Source organism: Hylobates moloch, unplaced genomic scaffold, assembly GCF_009828535.3.
Source record: "Hylobates moloch isolate HMO894 unplaced genomic scaffold, HMol_V3 SCAFFOLD_18, whole genome shotgun sequence".
Taxonomy (NCBI): domain Eukaryota; kingdom Metazoa; phylum Chordata; class Mammalia; order Primates; family Hylobatidae; genus Hylobates; species Hylobates moloch.
In genome coordinates, this window is record NW_026652293.1 from 31,395,700 (window position 1) to 31,411,439 (window position 15,740).

A 15,740-nucleotide genomic window follows, 5' to 3' on the forward strand; every position below is an offset into this window, starting at 1 on the left:
CAGATGTCACCCTTGTAACCTACTTGGACAAATGCCCAAGGATCAGCCTCCTTGACTCTATGAGGGACTTGAGAACCTTGACATTGTCCCAGAAGTAGAGAAATACAAGTTCAAACCACAATGAGGAAATAAAGGAACTCAATGTTCTTGTACCAGGGTTTATAGCAGATTCATATAGGACACGGGTGTAAAGGAGATCAAGACAGGGCCCCTGTTATTGAAACAATTACAGAGAGAGCAGTACACTTCTGAGTGATTTGGAGCAAAACACTTGCCCTCTTGGCCTTGGTTTAATTTTCAGTGACAGGATGAAGAGGATGAGCATAGAATCTTGAAGCCCTTTCCTGCTGTAAGTGTCTATGGGAATGCAGACCACATGTACTATGAGAGATCAGGGGAGACACAAGGTGGGTCAGAATGACCAGAAGAGTCTTCGTGAATGTGATTTTGAAAACTGGAAAGAGGCAAAGGAATGATGACAACAAAGAATTTAGGGTGGTGGGAGTGGTCTGTGCAGATGACAGACCAGGCCTGGCCAGTTGGGGAGGGAGGTTCTATAGAGGAACAGCCCGGAGACAGCAGGAGGGCGGTGGGTGGGTGTCAGCACTCTCCCTCCCTTTAGGAGAAAGGGAAAAGACAGAGTTCAAAGTGGAGAAAATAGGAAAGATGGACCTGAGAATCCCAACTATATATACATGCGTGTGTGTATATATATATTTTTTGAGACGAAGCCTCCCTCTGTCATTCAGGCTGGAGTGCAGTGGTGTGATCTCGGCTCACTGCAACCACCTCCCCCTGCGTTCAAATGATTATTGTGCCTCAGCCTCTAGAATAGCTGGGATGACAGGCTTGTGCCACCACGTGTCTATTTTTTTGTTTTGTTTTTAGTAGAGACGAGGTTTCACTATGTTGGCCAGCCTGGTCTTGAACTCCTGACCTCAGGTGATCTGCCCGCCTTGGCCTCCCAAAGTGCTGAGATTACAGGTGTGAGCCACCATGCCTGGCCCCCAACTATATTTCTAGCAACTTTCATGTTGAGCAGATGCTCCCTGGAGCCCTTCCTAAACAAGTCCTCAGACATTTGTGCTTCCGCCCTTGACTGGTAGAGACATGTAACATGTGATGACTGTGTTTCCATTGACACTGTGTGTATGCTCAGGGAGAAAGCACAGGAAGGCTGTGGGCTGTACAGACACCATCATGCTCCGGAGCTCCCCGCTGAGCCAGCCAGTGAGAGCTGAGGGCAGGCAGTCCATGCTCTGCTACCTCCTTTCCCTAGAGCTCTTCTTTAGGTGCCCCCAGTCTGGTCAAAGACAAGCGTTCTGAGCTGTGAAATGTTCTGGTCAGTGGTCCCAGAGAAGTTTTATAAAGTCTTGAACACAGCCAGATATGCCTCAGTCCCACACTGTTTGAACCTGATTTAATCTTACTCTGACAACTTAGAAGACACCAACTTTAGAGGTGGTATGAGTGTTGGTATAGATCATGGGCTCTGGAATCAGACTCCATGGGTCTGAATCTTTGCTCTGTCACTTATTAGCTAAGTGACAAAGGGTAATTTATTTAACCTCTCTGTGCCTGTTTCCTCTTGTACAAAATGGCGATGAAAGCATCTGCTTGTGTTGTGATATGGGCCTGGCACCTGCTAAGCACACAATAAATTTAAGTCACGGTCATCTCGCAAGGCATCAGGGTATTACTCTGTAGTCTCAAGTTAGAGAAAGGAAGTCTGAAAGCTTACAGTTTGGAAGGGGCCTGTGAACATTTTATAGTGATTCCATTCAATTGTTCTCTTGCTTTTTATCTTCTTGTCATTAGGATAACATGGAGAAGGTGTTCCAACTACAAAGCTGGTGAATGAAACTGTCTGGGTGGTGGGTGGGAGGCCACTAGTCCAGGACGTTCTGCAGCTCTGGCAGTTCTACGATCCTAGCCAATTTTTGCCCAGACAGCACTAGGCCTTGTCTTGTGCCCCAGAAGGTTGTGGTCACTGGGCTCCCACATGGCAGCTCTATACTTGTTCTAGGGCCAAACACAGAAGGGGCCAAATTTGATAATACTCTGCTTCTGGTCATAATTCTTCTGCAAAATAGTTATATATACCTCTTTATATATAAAGACAGAAAGTCATCCTTTAGTGGCCCCCAGAGACCCCAGAAAAGAGCCCAACTCCATAGCATGTCCCCCAGGTCTGCCGTGGAACACTCATCCCTATAGCATCATCCCCACATCCTGCTACATTCCAGCCATCCTGACCAGCTCATTGCTCCCCACACTCTCTCAGTAGCCCCCACCCTCTCCTCACTAACTCCTGATCATCCTCAGGCCTCTGTTTAGCCATTTTCTGAAACTCTCCCACTGCCCACCGCCCACCTCCACTACCACCCCCACCCCCACCCCCACCATGGCTCATTTAATAGTTTCTCCTGTGTGCTCCCACGTGCTCTGGGTTTACCCCATTGAAGCCCTTAAGATACTTTCAAACCACCTGCTCCCCTCTTTGCTTCACCTGACTATAAACTAACTTGAAGATAGAAACTGTGTGTGGATTCCTATTGCTTCAGTGGCACCAAGCACAGCACCTCATTTAAAGAGGGTGTTCGGCAAGATTTCTTAAGGAAATGACACTCAACGTGAGACTTAAGGGATTGGGGTGGGGAAGAGGTACAATTTCAAGAAAGGAAAGAACATGGCAGCAAGTGCAAAGCCCCCAGGGTTGGAAAGAACTTGATATATCCAAGGAACATGCTAAGGACAGTGTGGCTGGAATGTAGAGAGGTAGCGGGCAGGTGGCAAGGGATTTGGTCTGGAAGGTTCAAAGCATGGTGGGAAGTAATTGAAACATGTTACACTGGATGGAAACAATATCCTATATCCTCAACATATTCTCTTCCCCTTTTTGCTCTCATGAAACATGGCTGTCTTCTGAGAATAGTTCCTTCTCAAGTGGAGGATTAATTTTCTCTTCCACATCCCTCCTACCACTGGGTGGGGCAAGTGTCTTCCTCATTCCTTTGCTATTTCAGACCATTCTTCTTCTCTTAAAGCTCCCCAGCTTTGAATAAGCAACCTGTGGCATCTACCACTCCTCCAGAAAGTCTCCCACAAACCCCAGAGGGCTTCCTCTCATTCCTTATATGGATCTCAGCCCCTGGTTCACCATCATTTTCACCAACCCCACTTGTCATCATTCTAAGAACTACAACTCTGTGGAGCTGGCTTCTTGCTTCCCTGAGTCTGTGAGCTCCTCTTCTTCAAGGATCTTGTCCTTTACTCTATCAAATATGCAAATGGCCCAAATCTAAAGCTTGTCATCAATAACAACTGCACTCCCTCTGCAGTCTCAATTTGGTGCAACTCCCTCTCTGGCCAGCACCTCCTTAAATTTCCCAGCTTGCTGCCCCTGAAATCCCACCACCACCCGTCCTTCCACCCAGGGGGAGCCTGGCCATTCCATCTTTTAACTCATCCTGCTCCCCTCAGGCTCTCTCTTCCCATCTGACTTGGCTTCAGTTCCATGGTTCATCACGTTAGTCACTTCTTTTTCATAACCCCTCATCTTTAGTACCTTTCTTTAGTTTCATTGTAATTGTCTGGCAAAACTCTAACAACGGTGAACTCCAAGCTTCTGCCCACACAGCCAACATGTTGGGGGAAAGCACACCATCTTCCCGGCTGGCCTAATTTTAATTCATGACCACTAACCTTGTGCGGGCCTTTATTGCTACCTGGCAATTATGAACCCATTCACTCTGCAAATGAATATTTTATGCCTTTTTTCTTTTTAGACTTCCGACACCTCCTCCACTATCATCCATCTCAGCCAACGACCCTGCTTCTTATTTTGCTGAGAAAAAGCAACCCTAGCAAGAGTACTTCCTCAAGCTGCCACCTCCACATCTAACCACACACCTGTGCCTGTGTCCATGACTTCTGTTCTCCTTTTGCTGTGGACCAGCTGCCTGTGCAGAGGCCACTCCTGTACGGGCCCTCAGTCCCATCCTCTCTTACTTTCTCAAGGACACAATCCTATTTCTCTATTCCCACATAATCACTCCTTGAATAATCTGTTTAGACTCACAGACTACAATTCCTCTCCTCCCTTAAATCTACTCCAACCAGGTTTGATCCCCATGTAGCTTAATTGGATGGCCAATTCTTAGTTGTCATTAATAGGAACTCTCAGTAGTGTTTGACATCATGTGGCACTCCCTTCTTGAACCATTTTCTTCCCTTGATCTCCAGAATATCACAGACATCTGACTTCTCTTCAAACCTTTTGTCCACATCTTTTCACCTCTTTTGCTGGGCATTTCTCATCTCCCCTACTTATGAACATCGGACTGGTCCAGGGCTCAGTCCTCGAATCTCTTCACTGTATACGCTCCCTCGGTGACTCATAGAATCCGATGGCTTTAAGTGTAATCCACACATTGATAATTCAAATTGTATTTTCTACCAAGATCCTCATCTTGAAATCCAGATGCCTCTCCAATTGTCGCATCAATGTTTCCAAGCGGAAACCTCATCCAGACTGAAGCTCCTGGACTTTCTCTCCTAAACTCTGTTTCTCCCACAGTCTTCCCCTGCTCAGTTAATGGCAGCTCCATCCTTCTGGTTGTTCAGGCCAAAAACCTTAGAGTTGTCCTTGACTCCTCTCTTTCTCTCACACCCCATAGCCAATATACAACAAAATCATGTTAGCTCTAACTTTAAAACATAATTGACCATTTCTCACCATTTGTGACAACTCTGGTCCAAGCCACCATCATCCCTCACCCAGATTACTGCAAAGCATCCTAACTGATCCTCCTGAGTCCACCATTGCTCCCATCAGCTTTCTTAAAATAGTAGCCAGAGTGATCTGGTTAAAATATTACTCAGAGAAAATGCCAAACTCCTTTCAATGACCTGCAAGACTCTGTGTGATCTGGCCAGGACTTCACCTCCTCCTTCTCTTCCCACTGCCCATTCTGTTCACCTAGGTGTCCTTGACCCGCACTCAGGCCTCTGTACTGGTTCTTTCCTTTCTGGCTTCTCCCAGATATTTGCACATCTTACTCCCTTGCCTCATTTAAGATTTTGCACAAAAGTCATCTTAATGAGATCAACTTTGCCCCTGGAATTTAAATTGCAGTCTCTACCCCTACACTTCCAATCCCCTTAACACTGCTCAGTTTTTTCTCAGAGCACTTATTGGGGGAGGGGGTGTGGGTTGGGAGGGTTTAAAATTAAAATAAAAAATTATTTCCCTCCCATGCTACATATTCACCATGGGCAGCAGAGATGCTCTGTTCATCACAGCCATCCTGGGTTCCTGGCGGATGGAGCTGCCACCATCTCAAATGTTAGTTGCTGGTTGCCCTGCAAGAAGGCAGAGGGAGCTCGGAGTCCCAGAGAGGCAATTACATGCTCTGCCTGAAAGACATGCTAGGAAGCAAGAAAACTGGAAATATTATATTTGATGGACAACATCTAATGATTACTAAGCAGTTAATGAACACTTATTAAACAAACAAATAAATCAATTTGAGGGAGTGACTTTGAGGTCTCTGCATTGGAGAAGTCTTATCTAGTGGTAATTCAGACAAGGGAGAAAACATGCTGTGGGAGTCAGTGACTAATCAGATGTTCAAGGTGTGAAAATGTCCAGTTTGGCTGCCAGATTTTCAGACTGTGTGAGTGAAGGAAGGGTGATGTCAACTAGAGAGAAACAGGCTGGGCTTGGTGGCTCATGCCTGTAATCCCAGCACTTTGGGAGGCTGAGGTGGGTGGATCGCCTGAGGTCACGAGTTCGAGACCAGCCTGGCCAACATGGTAAAACCCTGTCACTACTAAAAATACAAAACTTAGCCGGGTGTGGTGGCAGGTGCCTATAGTCCCAGCTACTCAGGAGGCTGAGGCAGGACAATCACTCAAACCCGGGAGGCGGAGGTTGCAATGAGCCAAGATTGCACCACTGCACTCTGGCCTGGGTGACAAGAGCGAGACTTTGTCAAAAATAAAAATAAAATAAAAATTAAAAAAAAAAAACAAAAAACAGAGACATAAGGAGGTACAAATTTAGGTGTGTTCCTATGTGCGTGTTAGTAAAGTGTAAACGAGATATCTACAGTTTATTTTCTATTTTTTTATTGTGGTAAAATACACAAAATATAAAGTTAACCACCTTAACTGTTTTTAAGTGTACAGCTCAATGATATTAAGTACAATGATCCTCTATTTACAATGGCTCAACTTAAAAATTTTCGACTTTACAACGGTGTGAGAATGTACCACATTCACTAGAAACTGTACTTCGAATTTTGAATTTTGACCTTTTCCCAGGCTAGCGATATGCAGTGTGATACTCTCACAATCTGGGCAGCAGCATCAAGCTGCAGCTGTCAATCAGCCACGCCATCACAAGAGTAAACCATGATACTCTCCCATGGACTGTGATGCAGACGATTCTGTTCAACTAGAGGCCAATGTAAGTGTTCCGGACACGTTTCAGGTGGGCTGGGCTCAGCTGCGATGCTCAATAGGTTAGGTGTACTAACTGCATTTTCCACTTAGAATTGCTTCACTTATGATGGGTTTATCAAGATATAACCCCATCATAAGTTGGGAAGCATCTGCACATTCATATTGCTGTGAACCCCCATCTCCACCATCCATTTCCAGAGCTATTCTCATCTTATAAAACTGAAACTCTATACCCATTTAAATAGTAATTCCCCATGCCTCTCTCCTTCAGCTCCTGGCAACCACCATTCTACTTTTTGTCTTTATAATTTTAACTACTCCAGGCACCTCATGTAAGTGAAATCATACAGTATTTGTCTTCAGTGTTATTGGTTTATTTCACTTGGGATAATGTCCCCAAGGTTAATCCATGTTGCAGCTTATGTAAGAATTTACTTCCTTTATTTATTTGTGTATTTATTTTTATTTTTATTTTTTTTGAGATGGAGTTTCGCTCTGTCACCCAGGCTGGAGTGCAATCGTGCAATCTCGGCTCACTGCAACCTCCACCTCCCGGGTTCAAGCAATTCTCTGCCTCAGCCTCCTAAGTAGCTGGGATTACAGGTGCCCACCATCATGCCCAGCTAATTCTTTTGTATTAGTAGAGATGGGGTTTTGCCATGTTGGCCAGGCTGGTCTTAAACTCCTGACCTCAGGTGATCCACCAGCCTTGGCCTCCCAAAGTGCTAGGATTTTAGGCGTGAGCCACCGCATCTGGCTTTACTTCCTTTTTAAGGCTGAATAATATTCCGTTGTATGTGTATACCACATTTTGCTTATCTGTTCTTCCGTTGAATGATATTTGGGCTGCTTCCAGATTTTAGCTATTGTGAATAATGCTGCTATGAACATGGGTGTACGAATATCTCTCCAAGACCCTGCTTTCAATTCTTTTGGGTATCTACCTAGAAGTGGAATTGCTTGACAATGATATTTTTAACTTTTCAAGGAACCACTATACTATTTTCCACTGTGGTTGTACATTTTCACGTTTCCACCAACAATGGACAAGGGTTCCAGTTTCTCTGCATGTTTGCCAACACTTCTTGTTATTTTCTAGGGTTTTTCTAATGGTAGTAGTCATTCTAATGGATGTGAGGTAGTATCTCATTGTGGTTTTGATTTGTATTTCCTGAATAATTAGTGATGTTGAGCATCTTTTCATGTGCTTATTGGCCATTTGTATATCTTCTTTGGATAAATGCCTATTCAAGTCCTTTGCCAATTTTGTAATAAGGTTGTTTGGTTTTTTTGTTGTCGAGTTTCTGGAGTTCTCTATGTATTCTGAATGTTATTCTCTTATCAGATATATCATTTGGAAGTGTTTTCTCCCATTCTGTAGGTTGCTTTTTCATTCTGTTGATAGTGTTCTTTGATGCACAGAAGTTTTTAATTTTTATGAAGTCCAGTTTATCTATGTTTTCTTGTGTTCCCCATGTCTTTGGTGTCCTATTTAAGAATGTATTGACAAATTCCACGTTGTAAAGCTTTTGTCCTATGTCTTCTTCTGAGTTTTACAGTTTTAGCTCTTATATTTATATCTTTGATCCATTTTGAGTTGATTTTTGTATATGGCATTAAGTAAGGGTCCAACTACAATATTTTGTAGGTGCAGGCCCAGTTTTCCTAGCACCATTATTTGAAAAGGCTGTCCTATCCTATTGAATGGTCTTGGCATCCTTCTCAAAAATAATTTGACCATATACGCAAGGGTTTACTTTTAGGCTCTCTATTCTATTCAATTGTCTATGTCTGTCTTTGTGCCAGTATCACAGTTTTGATTACTGTAGCTTTGAAATAAGTTTTGAAATTAGGAAGTGTGACTCCACCAACTTTGTTTTTTCTTTTTCAAAATTATTTTGATTATTTTGAGTCCCTTGAGATTCCATATAAATTTTAAGATTTTTTCATTTCTACAAAAATGGTTATTGGGATTTTGATAGGAATTATATTAAATTGATAGATTGCTTTGGGTAGTATTTACATCTTAATAATATGTCTTCCAATCCATAAACATGAGTTGTATTTCCATTTATTAAGTCTCCTTTAATTTCTTTCAAAGATGTTTTGTAGCTTTCATTATATAAGTTTTTCAGCTCTTTAGTTAATTCCAAAGTATGTTCTTTCTGATGCCATTGTAAATGAATTTGTTCTCTTACTTTCTTTTTAATATTGCTTATTGTTAGTGGATAGAAATATTGTTAATAGATAGAAATGTGTGTTGACTTTCTATCCAACTTCTTTGCGGAATTTGTTTATTAATTCTAATGGCATTTCAGGGGACACCTGCATTTTGACCTCACTGTTTTTTGTTTGTTTGTTTGTTTGTTTTTGAGATGGAGTCTCACTCTGTAGCCCAAGCTGAAGTGCGGTGGCACCATCTTGGCTCACTGCCGTGGCGCCATCTTAGCTCACTGCAACCTCCGCCTCCCGGGCTCAAGTGATTCTCGTTCCTCAGCTAACCGAGTAGCTACGATTATAGGTGCATGTCACCATGCCCAGCTAATTTTTTGTATTTTAGTAGAGACGGGGTTTCACCATGTTGCCCAAGGTGGTCTCAAACTCCTGAGCTCAGGCGATCTGCCTGCCTTGGCCTCCCAAAGTGCTGGGATTACAGGCATGAGCCACCGCGCCCAGCCATTGACCTCACTTTTTGCTGGATAAAATCTATTATTTTGGCAACAGGCCCTTTCTCAGTATAGTGCTTTTATTTTATGGCCAGTCACAGAGGACTGGCTAGGAAAAAGATCTGGTCCCTGCTCTGAAGGAACTTCCAACCTGTGGTAGGGACGCAGATGGTTATAGAGAACTTCAACAAATATGTACAAATATGGAGAACAAGGAAGTGTTTTAGGGATATGCAAGTTAACTATTCTTTTTTTTTTTTTTTTTTTTTGAGACAGAATCTCGCTCTGTTGCCCAGGCTGTAGTGCAGTGGCGCTATCTCGGCTCACTGCAAACTCCACCTCCCGGGTTCATGCCATTCTCCTGCCTCAGCCTCCCGAGTAGCTGGGACTACAGGCGCCCACCAACACACCCGGCTAATTTTTTGTATTTTTGGTAGAGACGGGGTTTCACCGTGTTAGCCAGGATGGTCTCAATCTCCTGACCTCGTGATCCGCCCGCCTTGGCCTCCCAAAGTGCTGGGATTACAGGCGTGAGCTACCATGCCCGGCCGCAAGTTAACTGTTCTAAGTTATAAAATGTGTAGGGACAAAGTTGTTCATAACATTTCCTTATTATCCTTTTAATATCTGTAGCATCTATTGAGATGTCATATCTTCTGTTCCTGATGGTTAAATTTAGGATGTGTTTTCTCTCTTTTTTACCTAATCAGTCAGATCAGAGGTTTTTCAATTTTATTGATTTTCTCAAGAATCAGCTTTTCGCTCCATTGTTATTGTTTCTCTGTCTCTCTCTCTTCTTTTCTTTTTCTGGGATGGAGTCTCGCTCTGTCGCCTAGGCTAGAGTGCAATGGCATGATCTCAGCTCACTGCATCTCCTCCTCTCAGGTTCAAGCAATTCTCCTGCCTCAGCCTCCAGAGTAGTTAGGATTACAGGCGCATGCCACCACGCCCGGCTAAGTTTTGTATTTTTAGTAGAGATGGGGTTTCACCATGTTGGCCAGGCTGGTCTCGAACTCCTGACCTCAAGTGATTCACCCATCTTGGCCTCCCAAAGTGCTGGGATTGCAGGTATGAACCACCACGCCCAGCCAATATTGTTGTTTTTCTGTTGTATTTGTTTTCTATTTTTTCCTTTTGACTGTAATCTTTATCATTTCCTTTATTCTAATAACTTTAGATTTATTTGATCTTCTTTTTCCTAGTTTCTTAAAATGGAAACTAAGGCCATTATCTGAGACCTTTCTTCTTTTATAGTATAGTCTTTTAGGTCTATAAGCTCCTGATGGGTACAGTTTGTGTTTGTTTTATTCACTGATAAAACCTTGAAGCTTAAATTGGTGCCTAGTAAATACTAAACAAATATTTGTCAGGTGAATGAATTGATGCCTCCCTCTACCCAAAACTCTTTGAACGGTTCCCATCTGACTCTAGATAAAGCCAGTTCCTTACATAATCTTCATGGCCGTACACAATCAGGCCCTTGCTACTGTGTCCTCTTTTCCTGTTGTCTTTCCCTCAGCCTCACTGGCTGTCCATCAAACATGCCAGGCAGGATCTGAACTCATGGCCTTTACATTTACTGTTCTGCCTAGAACACTCTCTCTCTTCCCTTCCCTGCATCTCCCAAACAAGAGAGTGACATGGTTTACTCCTTCATTTCTTTCAGGTACTTGCTGAAAGTCACATCAGAGTCTTTCCAGATAACCCTCTACTCACTTCCCATCCTCTTGCCCTGTTACCACCCACTTCCCACTTTGTCTCCATAGCACTTCATAGTTTTCATCACTTTCTAAAGCACTCTTTAGCCTATTTTTTGTGTGTTCTGTCAAGAATGTGAACTCCTTGGAAGTAGAAAGGTAGTACTTTTTTTCTTTTCCTTTTCCCCTCTTCTCTTTCTTCTTCTGCTCCCCACCCTCCTCCTCCTCCTTCTTTTCTCTCTCTCTCTCTTTCTCTTTCTCTCCCCTCTCTCTGTTCCTGCTATATCCCCAGGCCTTGAGCAGTGTCAAGCTTGTAGCAGGTGCTCAATATATATTTAACAAATTCATAACTTACAAAAAGATTGCTGTGGTTGTCGTGTGGAGAATGGATTGCAGGGGAGCAAAAATGCTCACATGAAGACCAATAACAAGGCAACTTCAGTATTCCAGGAAGTAGGTAATAATGGCTTGTGCTAGAGAAGTGGCAATGGTGGTGAAGAGAAGTAAATTACTTCAGTATACAGTTTGGAGATTAAATCAATAGGACAAGCTGATCCGACAGACAAGGTGGCGAAAAAAATCAGGGTAAAAGAATAACTCCCAGGATTTTGGCTTAACCAAGCCGATTGTTGATGGTGTCATTTATTGAGATGGTAACATCTCAGAGAGGAGTAGATTTGGGGGATTCAGTTTTGAATGGTTACGTTTAGGATGTTAATGAGTAAAACCAGGCAGCTGAATTATAGAGATCTGGAATTCAGAGATATATTTTTGGTGGTTTTTAGAATATAGGTGAGATTTCAAGCCACAAGCATGAATAAAATCACTTAGAGAGAACATATGGAGAAAACATAACAGAGAAGAAGAGAGGAGAAGAGAGAAAGGAAGAGGAGGGGAGAAGAGAGGGAATAAGGGGAGATAAAGGGAAGAGGAAGAAAATATTAAAGAAGAGAAGAGAGAAGAGGAAAAGAGACAGAACAGAAGAGATAGAAAAGGAGTGGAGAGGAATGGAGCACTTAGGGCCAAATTCTGAAGAATGCTGACATTTAAAGACAGGAAGAGGTGGAAAAGAGACACAGAGTGGGTGTAGTATCATATGAGGAAGCCAGGAAAGGAAAATGGGGAAGGAGGGAGAGGCCAATCATGTTTACTGAGGCTGAAAGTTTCAGTAAGGGACAAAAAAATGTGTATTTTGGCTTTTCCTGAATGGAGGTCAATGACCTTGACTAGAGCAATTTCAATTAGATGGAGGGTAGAAGCTAGAGTATAACAAGCTTGAAGAGTAAATGGAATGAAAAAAAAATGGAGAAAGCATGTGTAGATAAGGGTTTCTAGAAGTTGGCCTGTGTGAGGAAGAAGCAGTAAGAGAGAAAAGGCCTCTCTTACATAGGACAGCATTAGCCTCTGCAGCTGAGCTGAACTGGGAAATTGTAGGTGCTACACCCAGGTACAGAGGTACACACATGGAGATGTGCTGCCCAGATCTTCCTCCGGAGAAGCACTTGCTGTGCAGCTGTGGGGAATGCAGTCAGCAGACACCCTCTAGCTGTCAGCTCCTTCAGAGTTTGCCTCAACTGCAGAGAGCTGCCTTGTCCAAGATCATAGCCTTTCCAGTGCCTCCTGTATCTGGTGACCTGGATATTGAAAGAGCTGGCCTCTTCAGCCCAATGCTGGGCACTCTGCCCAAGGAAACTTGCTCCAAAGCTTTCTGCCATGTTGGCTGAGGCTTTGTTGGGCCTCATCTTCCTCTACCCAATTCTGTTGATTCCCCTGAGATGTTGGTCCCTAATATAACATCTTGTACCCCCAAATCAAAATTCAACTCACAAGAGAAGTTCAGCTACACAAAAATAGCATAGAAGAGATGTGGCATCACCATTGCTTATGTACAAAATGCTTTGGGATGTTTCTTAACACTGAGGGGGTTAGGTGGTTGTGCCCACCAGAAAGGCCAAAGTTTTTGGGATACCAAGACAGAACCAGAAATAAGGAAGAGCCAGGTCTTCTTTGCTCCATAATGGTCAGACCAGCTGCACCCAAAACATCATGTTCAGTTTGGAAGCCATGTTTGAAAGGACCCATAAACATCATCAAGTGCTGAGTCCTGAATAGAGAAACTCGGACTACAAAAGGACTGCAGTTCTTTTCTCATTTTTTTTTCTCAGCTACCAGTCTCTCCATGTTTTCTACTTTTTGAGAACAACACAGCTGTTATGCATTGAGCTCTTGCAATGTGCAAGGTGATGATGAAATGTGTGTCTGCATAACACATATAGAAGTTCCATAAGAGAGGCGCTGTTAACCCCACTGCCCCTCCTACACAGACAGGCCTGAGAGAAGCCAGAGAACTTCATCAAGGTCATACAACTAGCAAGTGGCAGAGCAGGGATTTGAACCCAAGCCCTTCTGACTCCAAAGTTGTACTCCATACTCTGCCTTTTCTCATTATATAAGTTGAGTATCCCTTATCCAAAATACTTGGAACCAGCAATGTTACGGATGCCATATTTTGGAATATGTGCATACACATAATGAGATACCTTGGGGATGGGAACCAAGTCTGTACACAAAATTCATTTATGTTTCATATACACCTTATATATATATTCCAAGGTTAATTTTATACGATATTTTAAATAATTTTGTGTATGAAATAAAGTTTGCATACATTGAGCCATTAGAAAGCACAGGTGTCACTATCTCAGTCACCCATGTGGACAATACATGGTTGTTTGGCATCATCATCATTCCTGACTCTAAATGTGGATGCTACCAATAAGCAATCATTTTCTTATACTTATTTACACATAAGTACTTAAACAGTAAAAAAAAGATACATTATTAATACAATGAAAAAATAATGTGTCTGGGTAAATAAGCAGCACCGGAGCATCACCAGAATACCTGTATCAGCTGTCAGACAACAGCAGCAACAAACAACAGGATTTCAGTTACAATGCTGTGTTTTGATTAAAAGGTCACTGAACGCTGTAATTTTTTTTTTTTTTAGGTGAGGAGAAACATCCAAAGCCGTGGTGGGCCGGGAGGTGGGTCCCTGAGGATGAGGAGGCATTCTGAATAAACTGTGTGTTGTGCACCTGCATTTTGTCTATGACCTGTCACATGAGGTCAGGTGTAGAATTTTTCACTTGTGGCATCATGTCAGTGTTCTGAAAGTTTTGGATTTTGGAGCATTTCAGACTTTGGATTTTGAGGTTAGTGGTGCTCAACCTATAGTAAGCAGACAGACGGCTGCAGTAAGGCTGTTCTGAAGCTTGGCATTGTCTTCACCTCTTAAGAGGAAGAATCCTAATGGGTGAGGGTAAACCACCCAAGGAGCCGGTGTGTGGCCCAGAAACACAGAGCTGAACAGGCTCAGGAAGCCCCCAAGTCCACTGAAGGTGCTGAAACAGTGTCACTGGGACTGGGATGAAACTATAGCTGGGTGCTAACTAACTAACGGGCAACCTTTACAGTGGAAGATGTGTCAACAGGAGAATGGCCTGCCAGGGTCCAGGAAAAGGGACTCGGCAAAGTGAGAACTTAGGTCTATCCCCAGTACTGCTATAGGTTGTGTGACAGCAAACCTGCAGCCGGAGCCACAGGTAACTGGGCCCTGGGCAGATATAACCAGGAACTTCTGTTTTAAAAATCACCCATTTCCTTTTCTTCCTTCCCTTCCCTCTTACCCCTTCATTCCTTCCCACTCTAGACAGTCCCCTCACCAGTGCATGCTTATCTAATTATGCTCTTACCTAAGAAATCCCAGAGGCTAATACTGAAACAATCCAGGTGCCCCACTCCTCCCACTTAGGGGGAGTTGTGAACAATTGAGCCAAAATCAAGCTAATACCAACCAGACCTCCTGATGAGCAATTAACCAAGATAGCCATCGGAACAAGACACACAAGTCCAGTACCCTGTACCACTCCCACATGTCCCCTATACCACGTATCCCTTTAAAAACTCTATGGTAAGTTATAAAATGTAAGATGGTACTTTAGAATGCTAGCTTGCCATCTTCTGGGTTTGCCGGCTCTGCTTTTCCTCCCAGCAACCCTTGCCTCTGGCTTTGCAGCAGCAAGCAGCTGAACCTGGGTCCGGTTACACAGCCGTGTCCTTGGGGTGCAGAAGAGGCACCAGGCTCCTGATACCAGCCCCAGCTCTGATTCAGTGCTCTTGGTGCTGTAGTTCAGCTTGTCTACACTGTCCTATGCACAGAGCCAGGCTGGTGAGCCTTCAGGAGTGTCCTGGGATCCTCGGCAGTCCCGTTTTTCCTGGTAAAGAAGGACTGCATGTCACCGCGCAAAGCGCCTCTGCCATCTCTCATCCTCCCTCCCCTCCTAAGCGAGAAAACCTGGCTGAAGAGCAGAAGCTTGCTCTCCAGAGTAGCCATGCCTGGAGCCCTCACACCTCTGCCCTTCCCTAACTAGCCTGGGCACCTGGGGTGGAGGTGGTGACAGGTGGGTGGGGGAAGCGTGTCAAAAATAGAATTTTTGTCTCTGCAAGGCCAAGGACTGGGTCTGGCCGAGGCACTTTCATCTGATGAGGCCCGGCTATTAGCAGATCGTTGATACTTTTTATTCCAAATGTAAGATTTCAATTCTACATATATACGAGAATGTAATTTGCTTCATTGATGTTTTCAAACACGATGACATAAAATTGCTCAAAGTATGCCTTTATATTTTTATACCTTACTTATATTTTATTTCTTTTTAACTCACCCAGCCCCCAGTCCCCATTAGATTTGCCACAGGTTTTCATGGTCTTTTCGAAGAATAGACATGCTCACTGATCAATACAGGCAAAACCAGGCCACAGCTCATCCTGCTAGGAGAATCCACACCTACAGAGGGATGCCGCACTCCAGCAGCCCTAAAGGAAATTTCTTCCAAGAAACTTGCTT